Source organism: Rousettus aegyptiacus, unplaced genomic scaffold (assembly GCF_014176215.1).
Source record: "Rousettus aegyptiacus isolate mRouAeg1 unplaced genomic scaffold, mRouAeg1.p scaffold_m13_p_8, whole genome shotgun sequence".
Taxonomy (NCBI): Eukaryota; Metazoa; Chordata; class Mammalia; order Chiroptera; family Pteropodidae; genus Rousettus; species Rousettus aegyptiacus.
Window position 1 is genome coordinate 103348122 of NW_023416311.1, and position 14424 is coordinate 103362545.

Sequence of the window (14424 nt, forward strand, 5' to 3'; positions counted from 1 at the left end):
ACAAGTCCCTTTAGCTTCATGACATCCATGTTCCACTTACACAAGGGCACGTGTGCTCCTGCCCCTTGCCCCCAAACCTTAAACATTTTCTAAGTGGCAAAACAAAATCCCAAAAGAAATGTATAGTGCACACCTCGAGCGTGAGAAAGATTCAATAAAATCTCCCACATGGGGCACGGAAGATGTTCCAGAAAGTCACAGAAGAGCACTCCTCTTGGCTGGCTTCCTTCCTGGTGATCTTGCCCAATAATCTGAAGTACAGGCCACAAGCAATTTGAGAAAAAAAAGTTCAAATATGTTGATATTTACCAATTGGTTTCATTACCACTTCCCCTTAAAATTCTTCAACTTTAACAGCGTGTCGGGAATACCGGCCTGTCGGTGACCATGTAGTGTGGTGGGGTCCTGATCCCCATAAGAACGAGACCGACTACACCCTTAATTTGAGCTTCCTTATCCTCCTTATTAAGCAACTGAAGAAGTTCCTTCTGTGTGTGGGACATGGTTTAGAGTAAAACAAACGAAAAGCCGTCTACGTGAATCCAGATTTGGGCTCGTGGATTGTACTGTCAGCTGTCAAACAACACGGTTTGAGCTGCGCGGGTCCACTTACATGCGAATGTTTTCCAATATAGACTATAAATGTATTTTCTCTTCCTTACGATTTTCTTAATAACATTTTTTCCCTCTCTAGCTCACTTTATTATAAGAATACAGTATATAATGCATATAACATACAAACCTTGTCAATCGACTCTTTGTTATTGGTAAGGCTTCTCAAAGGTAGGCTATTTGTAGTTACGTTTTGGAGGAGTCAAAAGTTGTCTCAGATTTTTGACTATGCACTTGGCATCTGGCAAGGAGGTTGTTGGTCATTCAGGGCTCAGCTGTATTTGGACAATTGTGAAAGGAGCCCAGTTTCTCCATTTTATTAAGGAAACCAATTTTCGTGTTACAAATGGGTTCCTCTCTCAGAGTCACATATCAGAATTTAAAACATAAAGAAATAAAAGGGCGTCACAGACCAGTATTTAAAACTCATACTTTCTGAATCTCAGTTGCAAGTCGTGTTGAGAACAAAAGCTGAAAGGTCAGTGTGTGTAGTTTGAGGCAGGCAGGGTCCTTGGTTATCAAGACCGCTTAGCCAGAGGGTCCCCTCGGTGTCGTGCCTGTCTCACTTCTTGGCTTAATAAGCAGCGATGCCACTCGGGCTACTTTAGTAGCTCCTCTGCTTCTTTCTCGTTTGTGTCTTGAATGGACTCTTCAGTATTTTTCTGGTGGTGAAGCTTATAGCTGTGTTTTGTGGGTGTAGATCTGGAGGTGGGGGAGTAGAGAGAGGGGACAAAGAGATCACATGTGTAGCAGCCATCGCCAGTGTGGTCACGACCTTGATGCTTAGTCTGGTTTCTTTCCCATCAGGTTCCCAGGTAGAGTCGAATGGTTATAAACGGACTGAATGGCTTTTGCTGAAGTGTAGGGCCACGTGCTGCTGAAGTGTTTGCTGCCGTGTAGAGCTGGTCTGCCTTTTCTTCTGTCTTGCCTTGTCTCTGCCTGTCTTCCCTTCTCACTTTCCCCTTGAATCCAGTCCCTTTCAGACCCTGCGTGCACTTCTCCAGATGGTATAAGAAAAGGAAGACGGTACTTGATCAGCGTACCTGACTTGACATAACTCTGTTCCTAAAAGTATTGTAAAATAGATGGGCGATGAAATTCTTTTTTTCATCGACTTATCTTTTAATCCTAAAGACACTTTATTTTAAAACTTTTTTCCTTTTTTTAAGAAAAGTGGTGACAACACGTAACATTAACTTCACCATCACAACCGTTGTTGAGCGTGCAGTTCAGTTGTGTTACGTGCATTCACAGCGTTGGGCAGCGGACTTCTGGAACTTTTTCATCTTGTGATACTGAACTGTACACTGATTCTTCATCTCTCCTCCCACCAGCCCTGGCCACCCCCTTTCTGCCCTCCATCGCTATGATTTTGACTATTTTAGATACTTCGTATGAGTGGAATCATACAGTATTTGCCCTTTTTATGTGACTGGCTTATTTCATAGCGTCCTCGAGGTGCTACTCCTGTCTAAATGCACTTCGCTTGACACGGAGGCTTCTAGCATGGCAACTCCAGCAACCTTTTCGTTAGTGCCACTGCCTGTGGCATGAAGACAGCTGTGTCACGTGAAGCCACGGCTGGCCTCCGACGACGGGCAGCGGGGAGGGGAATGCGATGGCAGGTCAGTAGCTCTGTTCACTCTTGATGGTATTTATGGATTGTGGGTTTAGAAAGAACGAAACCAGTATAACATGTACTTAAATGTGAAAACAGCTCTCAGCTTTGACTTCTAATCTTCAGTCGGTCATCAAATGCTTGGTCTTATGTTGTCCGCTCTGTCATTCCCGGGTATAACAAGTATAATTAGCCCGGTGATTTGTGTTGGAATTGCAGGGTTTCAAATACGAGAAATGTGAGGCAAGATGGAAAGAACTGGGCTTAGAATAGGATCAAGAACTGGCAGTGGCCGAAAGACTTTCATTTCTTTCTCTCCCAGCATACTTCTTCTTCTCACTTCCCAGGCTCACCGTGGCGCATAGGGACAGAGTCACCAGGGGTCAGGAGGGGTGCATTAATGGGTTCTGGCACCAGGCTGAGAATGCCCGCTCTTTAACTGGTTCCAGGTAGATGCCTCAGGGAATCAGGTCAAAGACGGAGAGCATCATCGCCTTGCCCTGGTCAAGCCCATCTGTGCTCTTTTCAACCCAATTTTCTGTGTTATTAAAGGGTGTTAAGAAATCGGCATTTCTGGGGGTGGGGGGTGGTAATGAGGAGTCACTGTATAAAGGGTACGGGTTTCAGGTTTGGAAGATGGAAAAGTCGAGAGGATGGAGGGTGGTGTTGGTTGCACCACAGTGTGAATGTACTTAATGCCACGGAACTGTATGCTTAAAAATGGTTAAAATGGTAAATTTTATGTTCGTATGTATATTTTACCATGTATTTGAGGTCAGATGGTCACTGGTAATAAACGTAAAATAGGTATTTTTCTATATCTTTAAAAACAGTTTCAGTGAAACTTATGTTGCCAAAATTTGATTTATCAGAAACATAAACAGCTCGAAAAATGAATTACCTTTTGGTTTTGGACAGTGTGTCTCAAACTTCACCCACCACCTGGAGTCTTGTTCTGAGGCTGATTCTGATTGACAGGTCTGGGGTAGGGCCTTGGGGTCTGTATTTCTCACAAGTTCCCTGGTGATGTTGGTGCTGCTGTTTCTTAAACTCCATTTGAGTAGTGAGGATCTAGAAGGTATTCCCAGAAGCTGCCTTAGGGGTCACGGTTACTTACGGTGAAGTCCGAGAAGTAATCTCCAACCTCCTACCTACCTCTCCAGTTTGGAGGAAGCAAAGATAAAGATGAGGAGGAGAGCTTCAGGTAAAGCTGGAAAATATTTCTTCGGCCTTGGGACGCTTCTGCTTTGTCAGTGACCCCGGTTCCAGCAAAGGTTTCGCCTTGAGCATGGCCGGGGTGGTGCTGACTGCAGCGTGATAATCCTCAGGTGGATTACGAAGCACTTTTAAAAATCCTGTTTTGCGTTAGACCAAGCAGAACCCTATGTCACTAAAATCCTAAAATGGAACCTCAGGGCCCCTGGGAGATGAGGTAGGAGATGATAGTGAGTTGTGTTTTTTTGTTTTTTGTTTTTTGTTTTTTGTTTTGTGACACTACAGGCGCATTTTCTTATTTCATTCAGTCTGAGAATTTTGCACATTCACTCAGCTGTTTTGTTTTGTTTTGCTTTTCCCTTTTTTTTTTTTTTTTTGCCGGGGAGATAGTCCTAAAGTTCATTTAAAACTACATTCCATGTGAAAGTTTAAATTACCGTATGTTTGTTCTAGGAATACGGAGGACCAAAATATTCCCCTTTGACTCATAACTTATGTTACACTCACCGGGAAGTATTTGCAGATGGAAAAAGACATGTGTGAGTGACAGGCCGACACACTCTGTTGAAAAATATGCGTAGCTGTGGCCTCCGGAGGACCCAGCACGTTGGGCAGGTCAGCACATGTTCCGACATTTTGAAATTACTTATCGTCGTAGATAACAAGCTCTGGACAGCGATTTAAAAGGCACCACGGTTCTGCGGGGTGCAGACGTGGCTGAAAGATCAACTCTTCTCCATGCTGCTCCCCATCTGACACTTTCTGTCTTTTCTGGAACATTCACAAGGCGATAGCACCCTTTAGGTATGTTGTAGAATTGAGTCATAAGTTCTAAATTAGATTTTTCACTCTGAGAGTGAACTGTTATCTCTTCTGAAAGAACCTAATTTGATTGCTCTGAAATGGCTTAGAGAGAGATCAATTTACCTAATTGTATTTTAAAGGGCAGTTTTTTAACTTAGCCCAGTAAACTTAATCAAGGCAGTTACTGTGTGCGATGATTTTGTTGGGTCTTCTGTGTGCCCTGTCTCCATATGGGGTCTTCTGAAATATTCTGCTGGCGGGGGATTGAATCGTCTACAAATAGATACCCTCCTCCATGCCCTTCTCTTTTTATTTGCAACAACTATAATTAGACTTTAAGAGTTTTTCTTTTTATTTTATCAATCCACAAGATGTGGATTAATCACCTGGTACATTAAAGTCATCCCCCCAGAAAGATTTCCTCAGGCCACACAGGAAGCACAGTTCTAATTATTTATAATCACACCTCCCATTTAAAAGTGTTTCTAGTCTATGGCCACGCCACCCTGAACGAGCCTGATCCCGTCTGATCTCGGAAGCTAAGCAGGGTCAAGCCTGGTTAGTACTTGGATGGGAGACCACCTAGGAAGACCAGGTGCTGTAGGCATAAATAAAAAATAAGGAATCGTAAGCGGACAGGGTCCTTGCAGTCTGTGAGACCAACTAAGGGTTGCCTCGCCTAAAAAATAAATAAATGAATAAAATAAATAAAACTGTTTCTAACCTTTTTTGGTATGACTTTCTGGTTTTGACTCATTGGGCCCAATTTTGGGAAACGTGATAATGGGTTAAGATGGTGATTTTTCAACGCATTTTCTGTCACTTTCACACACTTTCTGCCCTGGCCAGCTGCTTTTTCTGCCCCCCCCCCCTTTGCCCCCATTGGCTCCTTTTTGGTCCCTTCAATGTCACATAGACGTGAGTAGCCTTTTCACTGTTCCACGCCCTCCCCGCTCCGTACACCACGTATGTGTGTGCTCCTCTGTCTCGGAGACACCCCCCCACCCCGCCCACTGACCCTACATGGTCAGGTGTTGGGACAGCCCGGCACGTCTCTGTCCCGTTTCCAAGTAGTAGCGACCCACCAACTGTCGGGCAGTGGACACCTGGGACTCAGGGATTTCTGCTCAGGGCAGACAGGTCGGATCTGACTGCTGAAGGGCAGTGGTGGAGCCTCGGTATTTTGGCCGAGTGAAAATTTTATCTGAAAGGAAGCTGACTGCACACGCCGGCCCCGGAGCCCAGGATGCCCGCGGGAGCCACATTCCAGGCTCACACGCTAAGCCAGCTGCCAGCTGTTGGCTGAGGCAGCTGCCTGGGGAAGGAAGCCGCATGCCACACCGCCTCCTCCAGGAGCCGATGGGACCTGAGCGAGCAGCAGCCGGCCCTGCTCCCAAGTGGGGTGGCCAGCAGGAGGGGACCACCTGGGGCCTGTAGAGCAGCTCGCAGCCCAGGAAAGCGTCTCCAGGCTCTGAATTGTGGGGGAAGGAGAAGACGCCTAAACATACGAGGATGGAGGAAAAGGAGTTTGGAGGGCACTATTAACGACGCCAAGGTGGCGTCATTGGGGGACTCTGGCTCTTAGCGCCAAACGCGGGGACCACGGGCCAGATTCTTTCGAGCCAGCTGTCCTGGACGTGATTCCCTTGCTGGCATGCTTTTTTTTTTTTTTTTTTTTTTAAGCATACTTAAATGGTTATTAAGCATTTTTAAATGGTTCAGAGGAACTGTTTTTTTTTTATAGGAGATTATCCTATATGTGTGAAGGAAAATGTCTTCATGTTAATGCATATACTGGGAAATCTTACCCATTTTTTTTCTGAAAAAGGAACAGATTATTTGTATTTTGGCCTCCTGTGGCCTCTCAAGTCCCAGACGTCCCACGTGCTGCGGGTGCTGCTTCCGACCAGCCGGACCTGCGGCAGCGTCTGGTTGAACCGCGTGGACTCGCCGCCTCCTCGGGATGAGAGAGTTGGGTGAATATGGGCAGGGTCACGTGGTTTCACCTAAGAGCATGTCAATGGCCCTCAGTGTTAATTTTGTGTTTTAGCTTGTCCATATGTTTATATTTTAAAGATTGAATTTTTCCGACGGTGCCGAGTTTTACAAACCATGTCCTTGCAAGCGAGTCGAGGGGCAGAGCGCGTCCCCCAAACGGCACGCGGCCTTTTGAAGTTCGCTGCCACCTTTGATTCTGCCATTGTGCGGCCTGTTTATTAACAGCCGTGACATTCGTATTCTTTTCAGTTTTCCCGATGGCTGTCTAAAAGATTCGCTATGACTGGTCTCTGCCGCAAATGTCCAAATTTGAGCTGAAAGAAAAAAGAATGAATACAGTTTATTTTTATGAATTGGAGTTTTGGGTTTCTTCTATCATGTACCTTTGTGTGTGCTTATTATTATAAATGTAAATTTCATAAAAACTGACCATCTTAATCATTTTTAAGCATAGAATTCAGCGATATTAATTACATGCGTACTGCGTGCAACCATCACCACCATTCTTTATATTTGAAACTTTTTCCTGGCCCCAAATGGAAGCTCTGTAACCATTAAGTACTAATAACTCCCTACACAATTTATTTTGAAGCTGTTTTCTTCTCGGATGGATGTCTTATGCTGCTTTTATAACTTAAAAGCATATTAGGAATTCTGGTTTGTACCCTTTCTTAAGGAACAGACAACCTCAGGAAAGAATAACCAGCTCCAGCAGGGAGAATCAGACGGTGACTTAGGCCTGCTGAGCATTTGCCCCTGGCCTGGGGTGTGCGCACAGGGCCGGAGGGTGCTGCCCCTGTGGGTGGACGAGTGGAGGGCCCTTTCCAAGAGGAAGGTGTCTGCATGGCCATTCAGAAATTAAGGGGAAAGGGGCACACTGGTAGCAAATGGCAGTTTTTAAAAATCAGATGCCTTAGGCTTTTGTTGTTGTTGAAACTTCAGTATGGGTCCATCTGTTACCCTTGGAATTCACTTCGGTCCAAACAGTGCAGCTGTATTAAAGGGAAAGCGTTGAGCTGGGAAACTTTTAAATTTTCTGCTCTTTTCCCACATTTTGATATTTCATCCTGGAAATACCCGTCTCTGAGATGGAGAGGAAGCCCCAGCCCATGGAGTTCTTAGAATCACAAGTCTGTTCTCCAGAGACCAAGCACCACTGGGGCCTTCGGTCTTGATTTGAAGACCAAGTACAGTGCAGTTTGTCCAACTTACTTGGTTTCGAATGAAAAAAAAAAAAAAGTTTTTCTGCGCCGAAAGTCACGTGGTTGATTCTCTAGACCTCTTCCAAGAATTTGGCTTGGCATCTTACGGCTCAGAGATGGAAAGTCAAATGTTTCCATTAACTCTGGGATGATAGAAAAGAAAAATGTCTGATTGTTTATTAGCGTACCTAGTGCCAGAAAAAGAACCGTGTGCGTATTTGCAGACCATAGCTCCGTGCGGAACACTCACTGTAACCTGGGAAGGGGTTGGTGCTTACGCAGCCTGGGCTCTCATCATGCCGCCCCGGGAACCTGGTTCCTGCAGAGATGTGTCTGGCGCTCTCCGCCCTCACTCGGGTGAACGCTCTGATAAGACCACCACCTGGACATGACACTCGTGTTGGTTTGATTTCCTTTCTGTCCTCACCAAGCTCTCTGAGGATGGGGGCTTGTCATTCGCACCTGGGAGCAGAGCCTGGCCGGTGGAGGCACTCCATAAATACTGAATGAAGCACCCTTTCTAATCAGCACGGAGCCAGCTTAGTCATTAGAATGCTGTGGGCTCTGTTGGCACTGTCATGGAACATTAAAAAAGAAAAAAAATAAATAAAAGACAAATCTTAAAGGACCACAGATGACAGAAGAAAAAGCCACATGTCCCAAGGGTCATGGTGGCAGTTTCACTATGTTAGTCTTATCCAGGGTGTGTATAAACCACCCTTGGACCACAGGACCAGAGTGAAGTAAAGGGCACAGAAGGTAACAGAGAGGCTCCTTCAAAGGAATTGTTTTACTTGATAAACTCTGAAAACACATGAATCGCATTTTCATTTTTTTGAGTGGCAGTGGGTGGATATTGAGTTCGGTTTAGAATATTTTCCCAAAGTTTGGGATTTTGAAACCCGAGGTTTTGTTCTGCATGCCTCAGCATCTACACTGAAACAGGAAGCAATTTACAGTGACGAACATGGTGAGATACATTGGAGTTCCAAGGCAAGTGGATCTTAGCTTGCGAGGGCTCACACCGTCTGTCACCTGCTGCATTCCCAGCTCTTCTGAAAGATCCGCTGGCAGGATCTGGAGAGAGCCCCGGCCCTGGTTTCTGGGGTCTGTCACCTGTTTCTTGAAGTGAATCCTGCTTAAGTGGATTAGGAATCCATCTTATTTCTGAACCTTTCAAAACACAGCTTTGCCTTCCAGCCCCTTTGAAGTGAACAGCCGGGCCCCTCCCTGCCTGGCCCCTCCCTGCTAGACCTCTGCACTGGGTGGGCGGTTGGGTGGGGAGGGGTTTGGATCACTATTAGCAGTATTTACTGGCCCCAGCTAGGCTCTGGCTGAACATTAACGCACACCAAATGCTTTTGCAAGTGAGAACAAATGGCCTCCTCGTGGGGTCACAATCTTCTTTGGCTTCCTGTCCTCCTTTGGGCCAACTTGTTGACTTTCCCTTTGTGGTTACCTGTCAGCCTTGGCCCCTTCTTTCCATCCTGGTCCATTAAGTGAGCCTCTTCTTCCCAACCCTTAGGTTTGGTCTGTTTATTTGGATTCAAGCCTGCCTCTGATCTGCCGGTGTCTCCTGTCTCTGGTCGACTTCTCAGTTCCAGGCTCCACATCTGGGTGGCTCAGCTGACTTGTTCCCGTTTATATCCCGATCCTTCTGACAACCAGCAAGAATGCTGGTTTGCAATGCTAGCGTTGGAGAAGGCTTGACGATTTATGTCCTTGGACCCCATCGTTGCTTTCAGTTTTGTGGTTAGTTTAGCAAATTAAATAACTCGTACTTGAACGTAGTAAGCAAGATACTGTCTTGCAGTTTCAGTACGCATGAATACTGAAAATAAATAGTGTTAAGCTCGGGTTAAATCAAAACTTGATTTCTTTCTTTTCTTTCTTTCTTTCTTTCTTTCTTTCTTTCTTTCTTTCTTTCTTTCTTTCTTTCTTTCTTTCTTTCTTTTTGGAGGCTTAGATACTGTTCCTTTATTATAATTATCATTTTGTGAAAAAATGTATGTGAAGATCTTGTTTGGAAACAAAAAGAAGCCCTGAAATTATCTAAAGGAACCAGACATGGCACCATTTAACGCTGGGTGTAATTTCAGTAGAAACAACAGAGGCAGTTTGTTAAGACACATTCAGGCGGTTGTCATCGGTTCATGACTGAGTTGCATTCCATTTCGAAAATTCATTTATAGGCCTGTTACTTGGAACCAGTTTTCCCGAAGACTCGGTGATGTGTATAGTTGGTTGTCCAGTCCATCTGGGAAGACCTGAGCAGGTGCCCGCAATGCTGCGGAAGCTCCCTGCCCAGTTCCATCTCTAAACGTGTTCGGAGTTCCAACCTAGGACGTTAGCATGGTGGGATGAGGAGACTGCATGCTTCCCGTGATCGCCTCCCTGAGAGGTGAGCAGTGAGGAAAGGGGGCACCCCACTTCTGAGCCATGTCTTCCTCATCAGGGTTGGCCTTCAGGGTGGGTCCAAGGAAGAGGATGACATTTGCTGGGCGACATCCCCCTGCCAGGCACCGTGCTGGTGTGTTCCACCTGTTTGCACTGTTTAATCCTCCCAACCCGAAGCGGAAGGTGGGGTTAACCGTATTTTGATGATACGGAGACGGAGCTTCCACGAACTGCCGTGTCCGGGAGGCCACACTTCGCCAGCGGTCAGAGCTGGCGCTGGAGCTGGCACCCAGACCTGACCATTTTCCCACTGCGTCCCCTCGCCTCTTACGGAGCATGTGAGGTAGGGTGGGGTGAGACCGACGATGGGGCCGTTGGCCTTCGCGCGTCTCAGGCCGTCACTCCCCGTCCGGGCCGTTTTGCTGTGTTTATTTCTTATGTCTCTTTAGGCCACGGGGATTTAGTGTCCTCGTCTTTTCTTGTCCTGGCATTCGTGCGTTCTCCTGAAGTCACTTTTCAAGATTGGTGGGTTCTCATGCCGCCTTCCCAGCTTCCTCCTCTACGATGTTTTTTTGTTTCTTGTTTTTCCTTTCATTGCTCTGGGGAAACAGCAGAGTCAGCAAAAATCACATTTTTAAGAAATGTTTCATCCTCTTGTGTTCACTGTCTTGCTTCCCGCTGATGCTTCTGCTGGAGTCGTCCTCAGCCTGACCACAGGTCACAACTCACTGGCCTGCGTTTACCAAGAGCCTTGGCTCCGCCCCCCAACAATGAAATCTCACTTGAGACTCAGGCCAGGGTGTGTTTTTAAAAAGCTTTATGGGTGCCCTTTAGTGAGCAGCCAAGTTCAGAACGATTTCATAGACAGAATGAGCCTCATATCAAAATATTACCTTGGAAGTTGCTGAGGAAGCACAACTTTTGCATGCTGGACCGAGAAGGCCCTAATGTTACCCGTGATTTCTAGGCATTGGTTTTTCCCATTCAGCTCCTTTTCTGGACATCTTAAATGGTTTTGTGAACCGTCTCCCATGCCTATGTTGTCTTTGTGACTGCGGCTCCCTCTGCCCGTCCGTCTTTCTCTTCAGGAAATCGTTCCTGCTCCTGATCTTCCCATCTCGACCCCCCGACCTCCACCCTCTCACGGCGGATTCTCCGTTAGCGTGGGGCATTTGGGTTTAAGTGTCTCAAAGCCTAGCGCAGTGTCTCTCCGTGTGTGACGGTCACTGGGACGCTCGTGGGAAATGGGGGCCCCTGGGCCCCACTGCAGGTGCACTGAGTCCACTTCCCTATGAATGTGGTCCCGGACTCTGTAGTGGAACAAGGTTCCCAGGCGACTGTGTGCACACTGAAATTGGAAGACCACCGCCTCAGTGGGTGTTTTGATCTGAGGTAAATCTCACCCCCTCTCATTGGCTGTTCAAACGGGGCTGTTCCCCTCCCTGTAAGGCTAGGCCCTCCTGGTGGCATCTCTGCCATTCCTCCCATGATGCACCTGCCCTCCGTGGCTTGGGAGACTCCTCCTGGGCTGGATGAGCTGTGGGGTAAAGGAGGGGTGAGTAAATCCCAAGGGGCTGGCCCTCATTGGAGAGGCCAGGGCCTTATGCCCAGTGGTGCCTACTGGTGACTTCCACTTGAGTGTATATGTCCCTTAGAACTGCAGGGAAAGCGTGAACTTCTGGCTCTTGTTTCAAACTACCTGATTGCACTGCCATTTTAAAGGTGAAAAACATCTACGAAATCAAACTAAACGGTTACTTCTGAGGAAAGTCGACTGGGATGGGTGCACCAACGAACTTTCTGAGGTCAAAGAAGCTGTATATGTTGCTGTATGCAAATTGAAGCTCCGTTCTTTGAAAAAACGTAGCAGATTCTTTGGAGGCAGCCACCGTGTGTCGAAGTTACGTACGTCAGGAACATAGCGTTACCGAACTCAGTAAAGTGTACGTAATTATTCCGTGTCTGAGACAGCGGTGGCAGGCCCCGTGGCCCCCACCCTCTTGCCTGTGTTTGCACCGTCTGTGAGCTAAGAATGGTTTTCACATTTTTAAATGTTTGGGAAACATCAAAAGAATATTTTGTGACACACGAAAATGATAAGAACTTCAGACTGAATGAAGTCGTGTCGCAGCACAGCCGTGGCCATTCATTGGCTTGTCATCTGAGACTGCGTTCCGGCCGCAGCCGCATAGTCGGGGAGTCGAAAAGCCTGAGGTATTTACCACCCGGCCCTTCGCAGAAGAAGTCTGCAGAGGCCGATCTGAAGGATCATTTTTCCCAGTTATCTCTGATACGACATTTGGTGCTGCGGGGGTGGCAAAGGGGGAGGTATGGAGGTGTCTTCTAACGGTCCCCAGGCCTGGCTACGTATCGGAATCACTTGCAGGACTACTGATTGAGAATCCTGGGCCCCGAGCCCATGCCCAGTACAGCCTCTCTGGAGGTGGGCCCCAGAATCTGTATTTGCAACATGCCAGCAGGAGTCCGTGCTGTGACCCCCGCCTCGTAGATCGGTTAGTGAACCCCATCATGTTGCTTCCTCTGTGAGAGGCGATGCCTGCCCCAGGAGGCTGAAGCTCATTGGCGACCAGCCCCACGTTTCCTGCTACTTGCATGGCAGTGGCCCTCAGAACTGAACAGGCATCCAAGTCCTCTGGAGGGATCGCTCAGTGACCACTGAATCCTGGGCCTCAATCCAGAGTCAGATTCAGCAAGTCGCAGGTGGGGCCTGAAAATGGGCATTTCTGCTCCCAGGTGCTGTTCTCACTGCTGGTGTAGAAGCCACACTTTGAGAACCGGTTTGTAGGGCTTGGCTTGGCAGGCTCTGTGTGTGTGTGCTTTTTTTTTAAAAAAAAACACATGGTGTAAATAAAAGCATCTGATACGGTCTTCCCCACAGAAACATAGATGATCACTCACACGGTTTAAGCACCTTGTGACTGCTCCGGCCATACAGGAATCATTTTGGAACAGCGTTCTATCAGCAGCAATAGGATGTAGCCTGGCACTCTTAGTTTTAAATACTATCATCTGGTGATCGTTGAGTCTGTAACCCGGTTATTTTTTTCTGGTTCAATGTGGGGCCACCTCTAGGCACAGCAGAAATAAGAAAAACCCGTGTGTGATGTGCTCCTCACATCCCAACACGTTTCCAAGGAAGTATTTTTTAAAAAATGAGCTGATCGTGTTTACACACTTTCAGAGGTTGCTGTATAAATTTTGACACCTCATGCTTATTTTTAATGTCGAGTAGCAGTTAAATTGTTACCATTTGCCAGTGTAGGCAAATACACAGCCCACATTTTCTAAATGAGGGTGCCAAAGCCGGGGAAGGAAGGAGATGATTACGGATGTTCAGAAGCTGCTGTTGAGACTCGCAAGCTTTCGCTAGTCAGCTTTAGGTTCACGTGCTGCTTTATCCCATTGTCCCTGCCAGCCTTGTGCTGGTGGCCAGGAACGGGGCCAGGAGGAGGAGGGTGAGGCAAGTGGGGCGGGTACCAGATGTGAAGAAGCGCCTACTCAGGCTCGTGCTGAAACTATGTGTGCACATGACCTCCAGCACTGTGTGCCTGGCACTCGCCTCCCCCTGGTCCTGGTCCTGGGCCTGATCGGAACCCAGGCGTTAAAGCAAGACGCCCTAGGACAAGACGCCCATCTCTGGAATTAAACGCCTCTCTTCCCCTTGCTTTGCGTGAATGATTCGCTGATACTTTAAAAATAGTCTGAGAAACGACTCATTTTGAACAGTCCTTTTTTATTTGGTATTTGTTTGCAAATACCAAACCCTCCCACCGCACTTCATTCCCCACCCCCAGGCAATCTGTGTCAATACATTTTAGTCAATTTAAGATTAAATTTATTGTAGTCGACACTGCAGTGTGTAATGCAATGGTTTTGATTATCCACATGAAGTTTTGAGGAGAAAAGTGTCCCCGAAAGGGTTTCCTAGATGAAGGCTTTCTAGCAGGCTTGTGCAATCACCCCTAAAACTATAACATTACATTGTTAAATTTAGCACATGGATTGTGTTAGAAGTTCTGAATGCAGTGACTTCATTTCAGAGGTTCACGTCCGTTTTTAATCTAGCTGCTGTTTGGATGTTCCAAATGGTTCTCGTATTAATTTTGAATTATCGGTATTTCTAAGTGTCCCAGTGAGGGTAACCAAGAATCCTTGAGAATTCAGCCAGTATTTGTGTCTTCGGGAATGACTTTCTGTTCTGAAATGTATCCATCTTCCCGCCATGTCAGAGTTCACAGTGGCTCACTGCAGGCATCTGCTTTCGCTCTTGCAAAGGGAGCTAATGACAGATGTTTCCTGGGTGATGCGGAGACCCACTCACTCCTGTGACTGTGGGCTGGAGCATATGCTGCCCCCCGTTTCAAGAAACTCTTGTAACAAAGGCCTCCAAAGAGATCGGGGGATGTCGCCAGCAGGCTTTTGTAAAAGGGCAAATCTTGTCCGATTAACCTGATTTCCTTCCTGGAGCAGGGATAAACCAAGGAGATTAAAACTGCAGATTTTTCACATTTAGCATTTTCTTCAGACTGAAAAAAAAGTTCATGATTAAAATTTGAA

General features: G+C 46.8%; 1 protein-coding gene, 1 long non-coding RNA gene and 1 pseudogene across 3 annotated transcripts in view; all 3 read left to right on the plus strand.

Annotated features, from left to right (window-relative positions):
• Window positions 1–4429, plus strand: LOC118606638. Its single transcript, XR_004952562.1, has 2 exons — window positions 1–2237; window positions 3899–4429. It is a non-coding gene; the product is annotated as an uncharacterized LOC118606638 (long non-coding RNA).
• Window positions 1–14424, plus strand: part of MYO10 (myosin X) — a 185252-nt gene that overhangs the window by 41489 nt on the left and 129339 nt on the right. The window lies entirely within an intron of this gene.
• On the plus strand, window positions 4738–4856 carry LOC118607115 (annotated as a pseudogene).